We start from the raw sequence: 13,695 nt of genomic DNA, 5'->3' as shown, positions 1-13,695 counted from the left end.
AAAGCCTCAAAAATAACATGCAAGTATTAAGGCCCCAGACAGAAGTCATTTAGTAATAGCCTATATTCATTCTTTTTTTTACCTACACACAAGTGTGAATACTGATATTTTTGTTATTGCATTTAAAATAGGGAAAATTTATAGGCAACTCCTAGGCTTACATTTTTAAATTACAAAGGGCCTACTAATGTTTTTGTTATTGTATTTTCAATATTATAGGCTATTATTTGTGCATAAACATATCTGTTTATAGTAAACATACCGTTTGTTTGAAAACAACATATTTTGTCATCCTTGCTGCAAGCTTACAAGAGCGAAAATATCATTAAATGTGAAGGGGGGCCCTAAAATATTTTCTTGGGAAAAAGGGGGTCTCAGACAAAAAATGGTTGGGAACCACTGACCTAAACGAATGAAAGTTTCACAAATATATATATATTTTTTTTTTAAAGGACATCTTCAAAGACTTTGAGAGGAACATCTCAGACATGGTTGAAAGGTTCATTGAATTTGTGCAAGGGATATATCCTTTATCCAACAAAGCTAAACAAAAATGCTTTTATTTTATGGGCAAGGCTTCTTTAACTCTGACACACATTCGCACTGTGTCGAGACCTGGAGAACCAGCACCATGAACAACAGCTTGTGATTGCCTTGGCAACACTGGAGAAGGTGGTCAAAAGCAAGCTAGAGGAGAAAATACCGGATGATCTGGCAATGGTCAGTGGAAAACTGTCTTCATGATCACTTAATTTGTGTATAATTATGAATAATTAAGAAGTCAAAAGCCATTGTAACTACATGCCAGACACTTATTTTTAGTATTGACTGATCCTTCGTCATTTCCTATGCTGCCCTGTAGCTCTTGGTAGATAAAGACACAGTGACCAATGCAGTCAGTGCTTCTCACGACACCCACCTGCAGAAGATTGATAACAGGGAGGATGAGCTACTGGCACGGGTCAACAGTAATAATAATAATAATAACAGCGTAATATTTTCAGTTGTATGTATGAGAGCATTTCAGTTGTGTGTGTGTGAGCGTTTCAGTTGTGTGTGTGAGCGTAATATTTTCAGTTGTATGTATGAGAGCGTTTCAGTTGTGTTTGTAAAAGCATTTCACTTGTATGTGTGTGAGCATTTCATTATTGTATGTGAATGAATTTGGTTTCATATATGTATGTGAGAGGAAAAGTACATGTATATGCATGGTAATTCTGAATAATGTCCCTAGGGGCACCTCATACAAATGTACAAAAAGAAATGTAATCAGTAGTGTTGTGCGCATCCGCAAACCGTACTCGAGAAAAGGGTGGTCTGAGGTACGGTTCATGTGAACTCCAGTACGGTCCGAAAAACAAAAGAAAATTGTAATTATCCTACCAGTTGATGGTTTCAAATTATGGTTCAAAGTGGAAACCGGTCCATGGGCACTGGTCAGCAAGCCATTTGTGCATATTTAATTGCATCCACTAGGCAGGCGATTCACCTCCACAGGATTATTTATGGCACAAAACAGGATACACTTGCCGATCACGTTCACATAGGAAAAAAACAGAACAAGAAAACGCAGCCTTAGAAAACACAAGGCAAACGTACAATAATTCATTTCTGATTCAACATTTCAGTAACAAATCATATACATGCGCAGTTCAAATGACACATTAATCCAATTTTTCGACAGTTATTTAACACATCAACATTCATTAATCACTCATTAGCTGTGTCCCAATGTGAAGGCTGCATCCTTCGAAGGCTGCGGACTTCAAATGATGCAGCCTATGCGTCCTCCGAACGACGCACCATGTAGCCTTCGTAGGATTTCCTAATTGCGCAGCCAGGTGTTCCCGATTACCGCTCCAGGCGCCAAGCAACGGTGCGAGAGTATGCTGCCATCCTGATAATTCATTTGATATAATTGAGTAAACAGCTATGGAGCCAGAATTGGCTATTGTCATTTTCATGTTTTATATTTTACTGGAGGACATGGAGGATGTTTCAGGTCATGTACTTTCGGCTAAGTAAGGAACTACATCGTTGATACTCGAGGTGATTTTCCCACACAGGACAGCAACACTACAAAATTATGTTATTTTACAATATGATGCATTGTTTTACATTTAACTACACAAAAAGTATATAGTTTAAATGTATCAACCTTGAAAATATTCAGAAGTAAAATGCAACATATGCAGTAATATAAAAGCAGAACCATCACAAAAACCCTGACAAGGTTTTTTTCCTCCAGAATTCCTTTACTTTTACTCTTGATACCTTAAAGGGATACTTTACCGTTTTTTCATATTAAACTATGTTATTCCCTTAACTAAGACGAGTTGATACATACCTCTCTCGTCTCAGTGCGTGCACTAAATCCCTCTGTCTTGCGGCGAAACTTTGTTAGCCCAGTTCATTTAATATGGGCCAAGCAGAGAAGCTACCAAACACCTCCACGTTTTCCCTATTTAAATACAGTTACTCGCGAAGTGTAACTCGACCTAGGACTGTGACACAAAACAAAACGTTGCGCTTTTCTAAGCGTGTAAAATGGATAACTATTTTGTATGGCGGAATACCATAGCAAGTGCTTGTAAGCACTTCGACTTGGCGCAGTAATATCTTCACTCGTGGAAAAATCCTCTCACCGGCCCCCGCTCCCTCTAGTGAAGATATTACTGCGCCAAGTCGAAGTGCTTACAAGCACTTGCTATGGTATTGCAACGTTTTGTTTTGTGTCACCGTCCTAGGTCGAGTTACACTTCGCGAGTAACTGTATTTAAATAGGGAAAACGTGGAGGTGTTTGGTAGCTTCTCTGCTTGGCCCATATTAAATGAACTGGGCTAACAAAGTTTCGCCGCAAGACAGAGGGATTTAGTGCACGCACTGAGACGAGAGAGGTATGTATCAACTCGTCTTAGTTAAGGGAATAACATAGTTTAATATGAAAAAACGGTAAAGTATCCCTTTAAGTACATTAGAGTATGCAAGATAATTTTGCTTAACTAAGGTTTGAAATATATGACTAGTAGTTTTTCCCCAATGCGGTATTAGTGGTTATTAAAAGTACTTTAGTGTAATAAAGTATCTCAAGATTTATTCCATGAGTCAGCCCTGCAAACCTGTTGGTAGACAATTTAGTGGATGGTGAAAATATGCAGTCAAACACTCTGGAGACCATCCCAGATGATGTCCCACCAGCAGGAGGCCTTACCAGGGTCTCTATTGTGGAGCCCATCCTGGTCCAGCAACACACCTAGGTCTCCCACTCAGCTGAATAAAAGTCCACATCATTTTTTCTTATTTTATGTACTGTAAATTTAAATGTTTATGTTGATTTTGAGATGTTTAACGTATTTTGTAAATAGTTGGGGGAAAAAGGTATTGAAGAATTTGTTTCATGTAGAAATTATGACTGTCATTACAAAAATAAACAATGTCCAGAGCAATGAATTCTTTTATTTACACATTTAAAGTTGCATAATTTTTTTTTTCCTTTTAAAAAATATAAGTGAAAAAAAGTTAAACAAGAATATATATATATATATAATTTTTTATTTTTTTTTCTCAATCATTCTTTCAAGAAGAGAAAACAGCCTGTCCATTCTCTCCCTACTCCCCTGTGCTCTCCTCGCCTCTGCAGTCCCATGTCTTCTCTAATCAAGTCCAAAAACTCGTCCTCTCTGTCTCGCCTTCATCGTGCTGCTGGTGCTGGTGCTGCTACCGTTACCCCTGGCTCCTCCTCTTCTTGGTCACACACTGCTGAACTCGGCCCTGGTGTGTCCTCAGGGATTGAGTCAATGAGGGTGGCAATGCCTCTGTCCCAACATCTCATCCATGAGGACAAACCAGGGCCAAGTTTCAGCAGTGGGTTTCCCACTCACACCCTCACCCGTCCCAGGACACTTGCAATCCTAAGGCAGAGCAAATTAACCATGGCTTGTTAACAACAACAGCACAATACATTTCAGCAAAGATGTGATCTCAACTTTCTTATTTTTAAAATAATATTCAGAAATCATATTTATGAATACTCAAATTTGGTTAAAACCTTTAGACATAGCTTGCATGACAGCACTACAAAAACAAAAACGCCTTATCTACTGCTTTTCTTATTGTTGTGGGCTTTATAGGGTGAATGATATTTCTTATTTACACAAGTTAGACAGACGAGTGCAAATATTACAATAAAATGTAATTTATTTAGTTTATTTATTTTTTTAATTGCAATTTAATAAATTGAGCTGTCTGCTCCTTGCTGCCTGAAACAATTATTAAACTAATATTAGCACAAGTTTTGCCTCAGACCACCTGACAAATGAAGCCACGCAATGGTGACGAAGGAGTTAAGATGAATTTTATAAGAAAGAAAAACTTGTGGCTTTTAACTGTGGTTTCACTAGCTATTTGAGTAAATGAAAACATAATACTTTCATTTAAATGTGAATTTGCCGTCCACCACCGAACTCTCGGCCGTCATTTTTTTTTAAAATAAAAATGCTGTCGTCACCGGCGTGCGATGACTTATGGGGTAGGATAGTCCGCTAAGTGTCCATTCATGTATCCTTCCTTTCACGGGGAAACGAATGGTGCATGGTGTCGCTTTAGCCTTCGTCGTGCTGCGATGACGCAACCGGCCTTCGAAGGATGCAGTGTCGCTACTCGATCCGTACCGGTAACACTATCTGTACTGCGCATGTTTTTCTGCCACTTCCTGTCATCATCAATGTTTTTACGACAACGTCACTGTCACTACTCGATCCGTACTTTACTGTCATGATTTGTACTGTACTGTCCTGCATGTGCGAAAAAAAACATGGATTCTTTTGCATTTTATGTGAAAGTTCAACAATTTCTCTTAAAAGGAGAAATGCCTGACAATCACGAAGAGCGTCGGAAAGTGAGACGGTCGTCTGCGAATTTTATCATCAAAGGTAACTATGACAAGGCAACACTAATCCAGGATTTGGCCTTAGTTCAATTGTGTTGTGTAACAATATATCGTGCCACAATATATCGTAATACAAAAATGCAACAATACGTATCGTGGATAGTGAATATGTATCGTGGATAGTTCACCCAAAATAAAAATTACTGTGTGAGGAAAAAAATGGATGTTTTCAGAGTTTTTGTGTAAGTACTACATTAAACAACTATATAATGTTGATTATAATGTATAATAATGCAATGGGGAATATTTGTGGGTCCTGATAATGCCAAACGTCTTATGTTACCAGAATGTTAAAAATATTCGTCTAAAATAATTCAGTATTTTCAGCTTCAGAATCATGAATATTTGTATTCTGGTGGCACCATTGTTCTTGGGTTACAAGCACCAAGTCCAAGCCTATTCATTTAAACCCACAATGTAATATCAAAGTTAGCATTTTAATCAACAGTGCATTTTGTGTTAACCTTTTATAATATTTCTTGGGAGTATCGCAATAATATCGTATCGTGAGTTCAGTATCGTGATATGTATCGAAACGTGAAATGAGGGTATCGTTACACCCAGCTTTTATAAACTTGCCTTAGAAAAATAAACATTACTGGTGTGTATCTTGAGACAAAAAATGGCATTGACATATTTTAAGATGTATCAGTCACGGTGTTGCTTTAAGTTAAAACAGCTCAAATATGCATTTTACTCTCTGGGCCTTGTCTGTGTGAAACCGGGGGTATAAGAACCGGAAGATTGTATAATGAAAAATAGAAGAGAACTGACTGACTGGTACAACCTCATGTGCTAAATGGAATTTTTTTTTTTTTAAATATCAAGTTATTTTAACTGTACTTGTTCAGCTCCCATATCTGGGTATTAATATGTGATTTTAATGTAGTTAAACCTGTCAGATATCAGATAGTAATACTTTGAATTTCAACTTTCAGACGTTTTCTTTTTTTCCTTTTAAAACAGACCACAGACTCTTCTACATCGGGCCCCAGTATGCAGTATATGCGGCTAGTTGTCCTGTCAGAGGAAAAGAAGAGGTCTGTTCTCACGGAGTGCCACAATAACCCTGGGACTGGCAATCATAGTGGTGTCAGAGGCACTCAAAACCGGGTTATTGCTGGCTACTATTGGTCTAAAATTATCCGGGATGTGAAAGAATGGGTAATTTTACATACTTAATGGGTATCTTATATCTGTTCTTAACTCTTTCCCCGCCAGCATTTTTTTTTTTAAGTTGCCAGCCACCGCCAGGGTTTTTGACGATTTTTGCTAAACTTTAATGGCCCACAGAATATTTTCTTCTATGAATATATGAACATGCTACATATCAAAATAAAGATCTGAGCCTCTGCTTTTAAACAAAAAAAAATATTTTATTTTATCTTAATTTTTTCTTTTTTTATTGCCACTTGAACATAGATAGGTTTTGTCAAAAACACAACATTCTGGACAAAAAGGTGAGAAAAAGGCATTTTCAAGCAGAATACATTCAGATGTCGTTTCCATCATATATAAAACCTTCCAAAATAAATTACAATCATAAATAAATCTAAAATATATTAAATTTAGGCACTGTAATTTGCTTTTGAGTGGTACACAGAGTAACATTTCCCAGGATGTAAGGGGACGCCACAACTTTTGCAGTAGAACGAGGTCTCCTTCCGCAACCCCTTACGTACACAAACTCTGCATCCTCTGGTTGGGTGTTGCTTTTTGGGAGTGGGCGGGATTGGAACAAGTTCATGAACAGCAAAACTGACATTCAGCCTGTTTGTTGGGTCAGTGTTGTATGGTGCTCTTGGAGTGTTTTCAGTAGCACTTTTCTCCCCACCACCAGCATACTCTCGGCTGGTCCATGATTTTATAACACTCTGGATGAACGAGAGAAGAGTGTTACAATTACCCTGTGGGTTTTTCGCTTTGTAAATGACAAAAGCGTTGAACAAACTGATCTGAAACAGATACATGACAAATTTCTTCGTCCACTTGTGTGACTTCCTGATAAAAGGGTAGTACACAATGTTTTGGTCTAGTTTGTCAACGCCATTCATTTCATGATTGTATTCCACAATGCATGCTGGTTTTTGCTTTGCAACTTTTTCTTGGTGGCCTCTCTGCCATACCTCAACACGTTCCATGCTGTTCTGATGGAATGTTGTAACCATTTTCACTGTTTGTTTGTCTCTCCATGCCAAGACCATCACATTTTTGTTGTGACGCATGATTGTTTCCCCAATCCTAAGGTCAGCATTTCTGACATCTCGAATGACCGGCGGTTCACCTCTGTTTTTCCTAATTGTACCACATACATGGGTTTTCACATCAAGTAGGCGCTCACACAGTCGTACAGAGTTGTATAGGTTGTCCATAAACAATCTGTAGCCATGACCTGCTAGGCGATCAAGAAGAGAGACAACCGTGTCACCCAGGGTAGCGCTTTCCCCACAATAGGGCTTCATGTTAAAACAGTAGCCTGTATCAGAATCGCACAAGATGTAGGATTTTACTCCATATTTGATGGGTTTCTGGGGATTGTACACCCTGAAAGCTAGGCACCCACGCCACAGAAACATCCCCTCATCAATGCAAATGTTTGACTTGGGCTGATACATTTCGCGGAATTTGGACACAAGGTGATCCAAGACAGGGCGGATTTTGTACAGCCTGTCAGTACAATTGTCCGGCCTTGTTGTATTATCATTGAAGTGAAGAAATCTCCATATGATTTCAAACCTGTTGCGAGGCATGACCTTGTTGAAGTAGGGGGTAGCTAACATGTCATCTGTACACCAGTACATATCAAGTTCAGGCTTATGAATGATACCAGTGAGAAAAAGGAGCCCCATGAAAGTTTTCATTTCTGAAACTGTGACAGGCTTCCATGCATGACATCTAGCATGTTTTGAAGTGTCATCCATAGCCTGAATACACTGATCTGCATACAGGTTGGTCTGATCAACAATGTTCTGAATCAGTACATCAGAAATGAACAACTCAGTAAAGTCTACAGGTTGTTCTGACTCAAGAGCAGCAGCATCACCGATAGGCCCAGGATTCTCAGTGAAGGGAATGTTTTTTGGCTGCCAGTTAGTTTCATGCCACTCAGGATCATCAGGTTCAGCATCTTCAGCTGGATGGTTCACAGTGGCACTTGTTTGGTCACCAGCAACACCATGTTGATGTACTTGACGCCTCTGCCTCTGCCGTGTTCTACCTGTAAATAATTATATGAATAATTGGAATTACTTTCAATAAAAAGACATAGATACACACACATACACACAGGTGAAACTCGAAAAAAGTGAATATCGTGCAAAAGTTTTTCAGTAATTCAACTTATAAGGTGAAACTAATATATTATATTGACTCATTACATGCAAAGTGAGATATTTCAAGCCTTTATTTGTTATAACTTTGATGATTATGGCTTACAGCTTATGAAAACCTTTTCACAATATTCTAATTTAGAATTTGGGGTTTACATAAGCTGTAAGCCATAATCATCAACATTATATAAATGAATAAATTAACTTTTGCACGATATTCAAATTTTTCGAGTTTCACCTGTAAATACATATTACAATGTGGTAAATGTGCACAAAGAGAGAAACAATTTGGGCATTACACGCTCATATTTTATGCACACAGCCACACATAAATACATGCACACTCACACACAAACATTATAGTGTTTATATATATATTATCCAAAATTGTGCATTACATGTGCATAAAGATAGAACACTTTCTCATATATTTTCTTATCTTGTCTTACCTCTACGCGTTCTGCCACCTGGGAACGATGAATGAGATCTTGGCCTTGAATGCGTCCACTCACTGTCCGAAGTATCACAGTCTGAACTGTCACTGTCCACTCTTCGACACACAGGTGAACTTTGTCTTCGTCCAGATCGACGGGTGAACAATCTATCTGCTGCTCGTCCATGACTAACGTTAGAACTTTCTGTGACAACATGTTCATCTCTCTCACTGACTAACGTTACTTCGTCCCGATCAGATTCAGAATGATCAAATAAGGAGTGATCGGACTCAGAGTCCATCAACACCTCCAGTACTTGATCAGCCGTAAACCTCTTCATTTGTCTGTCAGATAGCTACATTCTCGCTACTCCATTCATGTTTGAGCCGATCACAGTCGGTTTCTTTGATCAAAAAGTTCCGTACTCTTTCAGAGCATGCGCACGGGTCTTCCTTACCGTATACCACCATAAACACGGATACCCGGAAAATTCCGTGTTTGGCGGGGAAGCGTTTTTTCATAAAACCCGGAAAATTCCGTGTTTGGCGGGGAAAGAGTTAAGAATGTGTCTACTTTTGCCACCTTTGATTGTTGGATACCTCCTTGATTTAAAAGTTATATTTGAAGTGGATCAAAAAAGTTAATCAAAGTTGGAGTGTCCTAAAACTCCATCAGGTGACCTAATGGAGAGAAAAAAAAACCTTGGGAGAACCCAGGCTCAGTCGGGGGCCAGTTCTCCTCTGGCATTTATGAGCTAGAGGCCGGATTGTAGTTTGAACTGTAGGATTATATGAATGCCTGGCTGAAGAGATGTGACTTTAATCTAGTTTTAAACTGGGAGAGCGAGTCTGAGCAACGAACAGTATCAGGAAGACTATTCTAGAGTTTTGGAGCCAAATGTGAAAATGCTCTCCCTCCTTTGGTGGTTCTGGATATCCTAGGTATGACCAAAAGCCTTGAATTTAGTGATCTTAAAGAGCGCGATGGATTATAGGACGATAGAAGATCCGTTAAATAGACTGGAGCTAAGCCATTTAGGGCTTTATAAGCCAGTAGCAATACCTTGTAATTAATACGGAGCTTTATAGGTAACCAATGCAGTGATGATAAAATCGGTGTTATATGATCATATTTTCTTGATCTCGTAAGAACTCTAGCGGCGGCATTTTGGACTAACTGTAGCTTGTTTATTGAGGATGCAGGACAACCAGCTAATAAAGCATTACAGTAATCCAGTCTCGAGGTCATGAATGCATGAACTAACTTTTCTGCATCAGAAACTGATAGCATATTACGTAGCTTAGCAATGTTTCTAAGGTGGAAAAAGGCTTTTTTTTGTAACATATGAAATATGATTTTCAAAAGACAGGTTGCAATCGAGTATAACACCCAGGTCTTTTACTGTAGAGGATAAAGTAACAGGACATCCTATGATGTTAAAGTTGTATTGTGCGAGGTTTTGTGGGCGTTTTTTTTAACCGATAAGTATTACCTCTGTCTTGTCTGGATTTAATAAAAGAAAATTACGCGTCATCCAATCTTTTATATCTTTAACACACTCTGTCAATTTGGAAAATTTTGCGTTTTCATCCGGCCGTGATGAAATATATATTTGAGTGTCATCAGCATAACAATGGAAACTAATTCCATGTTTCCTTATAATATTTCCAAGTGGCATCATATGTATTGAGAATAACAGAGGGCCTAACACAGATCCCTGCGGCACTCCATAGTTTACTGGAGTTATGATCGATTTTTCTCCATTTAAATAGACAAAATGGTAGCGGTCAGATAGGTATGATTTGAACCAGCTTAATGCTTGTCCTTGAACACCAGTATAATTTTGTAGTCGATCTAAGAGTAATGTGTGATCTATAGTATCGAACGCAGCACTAAGATCAAGTAAAACTAGTATTGAGATACAGCCTTGGTCAGAAGCTAAAAGTAAATCATTTGTGATTTTAACAAGCACAGTTTCAGTGCTATGATGCGGTCTGAATCCAGACGGAAACTTTTCATAGATATCATTTTGTTGCAAGAAAGAGCCCAGTTGAGCAGACACCACTTTTTCTAATATTTTAGACATAAATGGAAGATTTGAAATGGGTCTATAATTTGCTAGATTATTATGATCTAATTGTGGTTTCTTAATGAGAGGTTTTATAACTGCCAGTTTAAATGTTCTTGGAACATGACCTAAAGATAAAGACGAGTTAATAATATTGAGGAGAGGCTCTTCTACTACAGGTAACACTTCTTTCAGTAGTTTAGTTGGTATAGGATCTAATAAACATGTTGTTGTTTTAGATGAAGTGATAAGTTTATTTAACTCTTTTTGTTCTATAGTTGTAAAGCACTGTAATTGTTCTTGCGGGGTGATAATTGAAGCTGAATTATAAGGCGCAATTGAAGATTGAACGTTTACAATTGTGGTTCTGATGCTTTCTATTTTCTCAGTGAAGTAGTTCATGAAATCATTACTACTGAACTGTAACGGGATATTTTGTTCGGGTGACGTCTGTTGATTTGTTAGTCTAGCCACGGTGTTAAATAAAAACCTTGGATTGTTTTGGTTGTTTTCTATAAGTTTGCGGAGGTGCTCAGCCCTGGCCGCTTTTAGGGCCTTTTTATAACGTGACATACTGTCTTTCCACGCGATTCTAAAGACCTCTAAATTAGTTTGTTTCCATTTACGCTCTAAAAAACGTGTTTCTCTCTTTAAAACATGCGTAGTATTGTTGTACCATGGTGCTTTATTTTTCTCTCTGACCTTTTTTAATTTAATAGGTGCAACCACATCCAATGTTCTAGAGAGAATGGTGCTCATAGTGCTAGTTAGTTCTTCTAGTTCATCTGTTTGTTTGGGTTCAGGCAGCAGCTGAGACAGATTAGATAAGCAATTTGAGAAATTATCTATGGTGGATGGGAGGATTGTTCTGCCTGGTTGATAACGCGACGCCGCATGACATATTACAGCAGTACGTAATATGCAGTGATGTAGTGATCAGTGACATCATCACTTTGTGGAATGATATCTATATCGGTTGGATCGGTTCCATGTGATATAATTAAATCGAGTGTATGATTAAGACGATGAGTTGGTCTGGTGACGTTTTGCTTGACCCCAAATGAATTTAATAAATCTGTAAACGCAGCCCCTAACGCATCATTTGGATTATCTACGTGTATGTTAAAATCTCCAACAATTAATGCTTTATCGACATTGACTAATAGGTCTGAGAGAAAATCTGCAAACTCTTTTAGGAAATCAGCGCAAGGCCCTGGCGGTCTATATACGGTAGCCAAGGCTAGAGATAATAGGGATGTTTTTCTAACATCTAAGAGCGTAACATTTAGTACAAGTACTTCAAATGAAATAACCCGTTTTCTGAGTAACATTGAGAATATCTCTATAAATGGTTGCAACACCGCCGCCACAACCAATCAGAAGGGGCTCATGCTTACAACAGTATCCAGGAGGAGTAGACTCATTAATACCGAAATAATCATTTGGTTTAAGCCAGGTTTCAGTAAGGCAAAGTACATCGAAGCTATTATCTGTGACTATTTCTTTTACAATAACTGCCTTAGGTGTGAGTGATCTAATGTTTAGAAGACCTAGCTTTAGAAATAGTTTTTGTTTACTAATAGCAACATTTTCTGTTTTAATAACAATTAGATTTTTCCTAGATCCTGCAGTAGATTTATTATTTGATCTCACTAAACGAGGAATAGACACGGTTTCTATGCAATGTTGTCCTAAGACAAGAACGGGTATTGTTCAAAAGTCATATATAACTTTAATGAAAGGTCTTTATCCACTTCAAATGTTGACTACTGTATTATCACCTGCAGTAGCATATGGACTAAACATATTAAAGGACAAGTTCGGTATTTTACACTTAAAGCCCTGTTTACAGATCGTATCTGATGAAATAGAACGGTTAAGATAAAAATTTGGACACATGCTGCTGTCCCGAGAATTTTAGGTTTATTTCGCTTCCCCCCACCACCCCCACAATGGTTGTCTATATGCACTGGAAGATTCCGTCCTAAAAACACATTAAACTTTCGTTTACAAAGACGTGAAACTCACCGAGTGGTCAGGGGGTGTTCACTGATATGTTCCATCAAAAATCGCTGAAAAAGATGCATTCCAACAGGTTTTATCGTAGTTTTTGTCCAACTCCATTGACTTAATAGGACGTGCTGTGAGACCGCAGCACCTTTACGATATTACTCCGCCGCTTCTTCTTCTGCTTCTTCTGTGTATTCAATGAAATGCCCGTGGTTTGCTTGCAATTGGCAAAGGTGCATTATCGCCACCAACTGGGCTGGAGTGTCTATTATTCAAGCTCTCAACGGAAGAATCACGGGTGTGATGCGTTTGGCAAAATAGGTCCACAAAAGCTAAATAAACCTAAAATTCTCGGGACAGGAGCATGTGTCCAAATTTTAATCTTAACCGTTCTATTTCATCAGATACGATCTGTAAACAGGGCTTTAAGTGTAAAATACCGAACTTGTCCTTTAAAGCCACAGATGCCATGTCACTTAATGTTAATACCGCCATCTCATCAACTGGATATTTTCGAGACAATTTGTTCAAGAAATGTGTTGCTTTTTAGGTCAGATCTGGTCACCGCTGCCAGTTGAATGACCCAATCAAGACTGTTGTGCCAGTCTTACATTCCATTAAGGTACTTCTTACAATGTTTTAGCATACTGATGAAACTAACAAGCTAGTCTCAAGCTTGTTTACAGTTTTACCAGCATTTGACTAATGCTAATTTTGTGGCATGCAGGTAAAAGAAGCTTGGGAGGTGCTTGGCCTGCATCTGATTGGGCCACTCCCAGAAACGGCAGTTTGTTTGTTCATGAGTGTGCGAGAGCGTGTGAGAGTGAGAGAGTGTGAGAACGTAAGAGCGTGTGAGTGTGTGAGAGTGTAAGAGCGCGTGAGAGAGAGCGTGTGAGAGTGTAAGA

This window comes from Leuciscus leuciscus (assembly GCF_965113295.1).
Source record: "Leuciscus leuciscus genome assembly, chromosome: 1".
Classification (NCBI taxonomy): domain Eukaryota; kingdom Metazoa; phylum Chordata; class Actinopteri; order Cypriniformes; family Leuciscidae; genus Leuciscus; species Leuciscus leuciscus.
Note: the sequence above shows the minus strand (reverse complement) of the source record.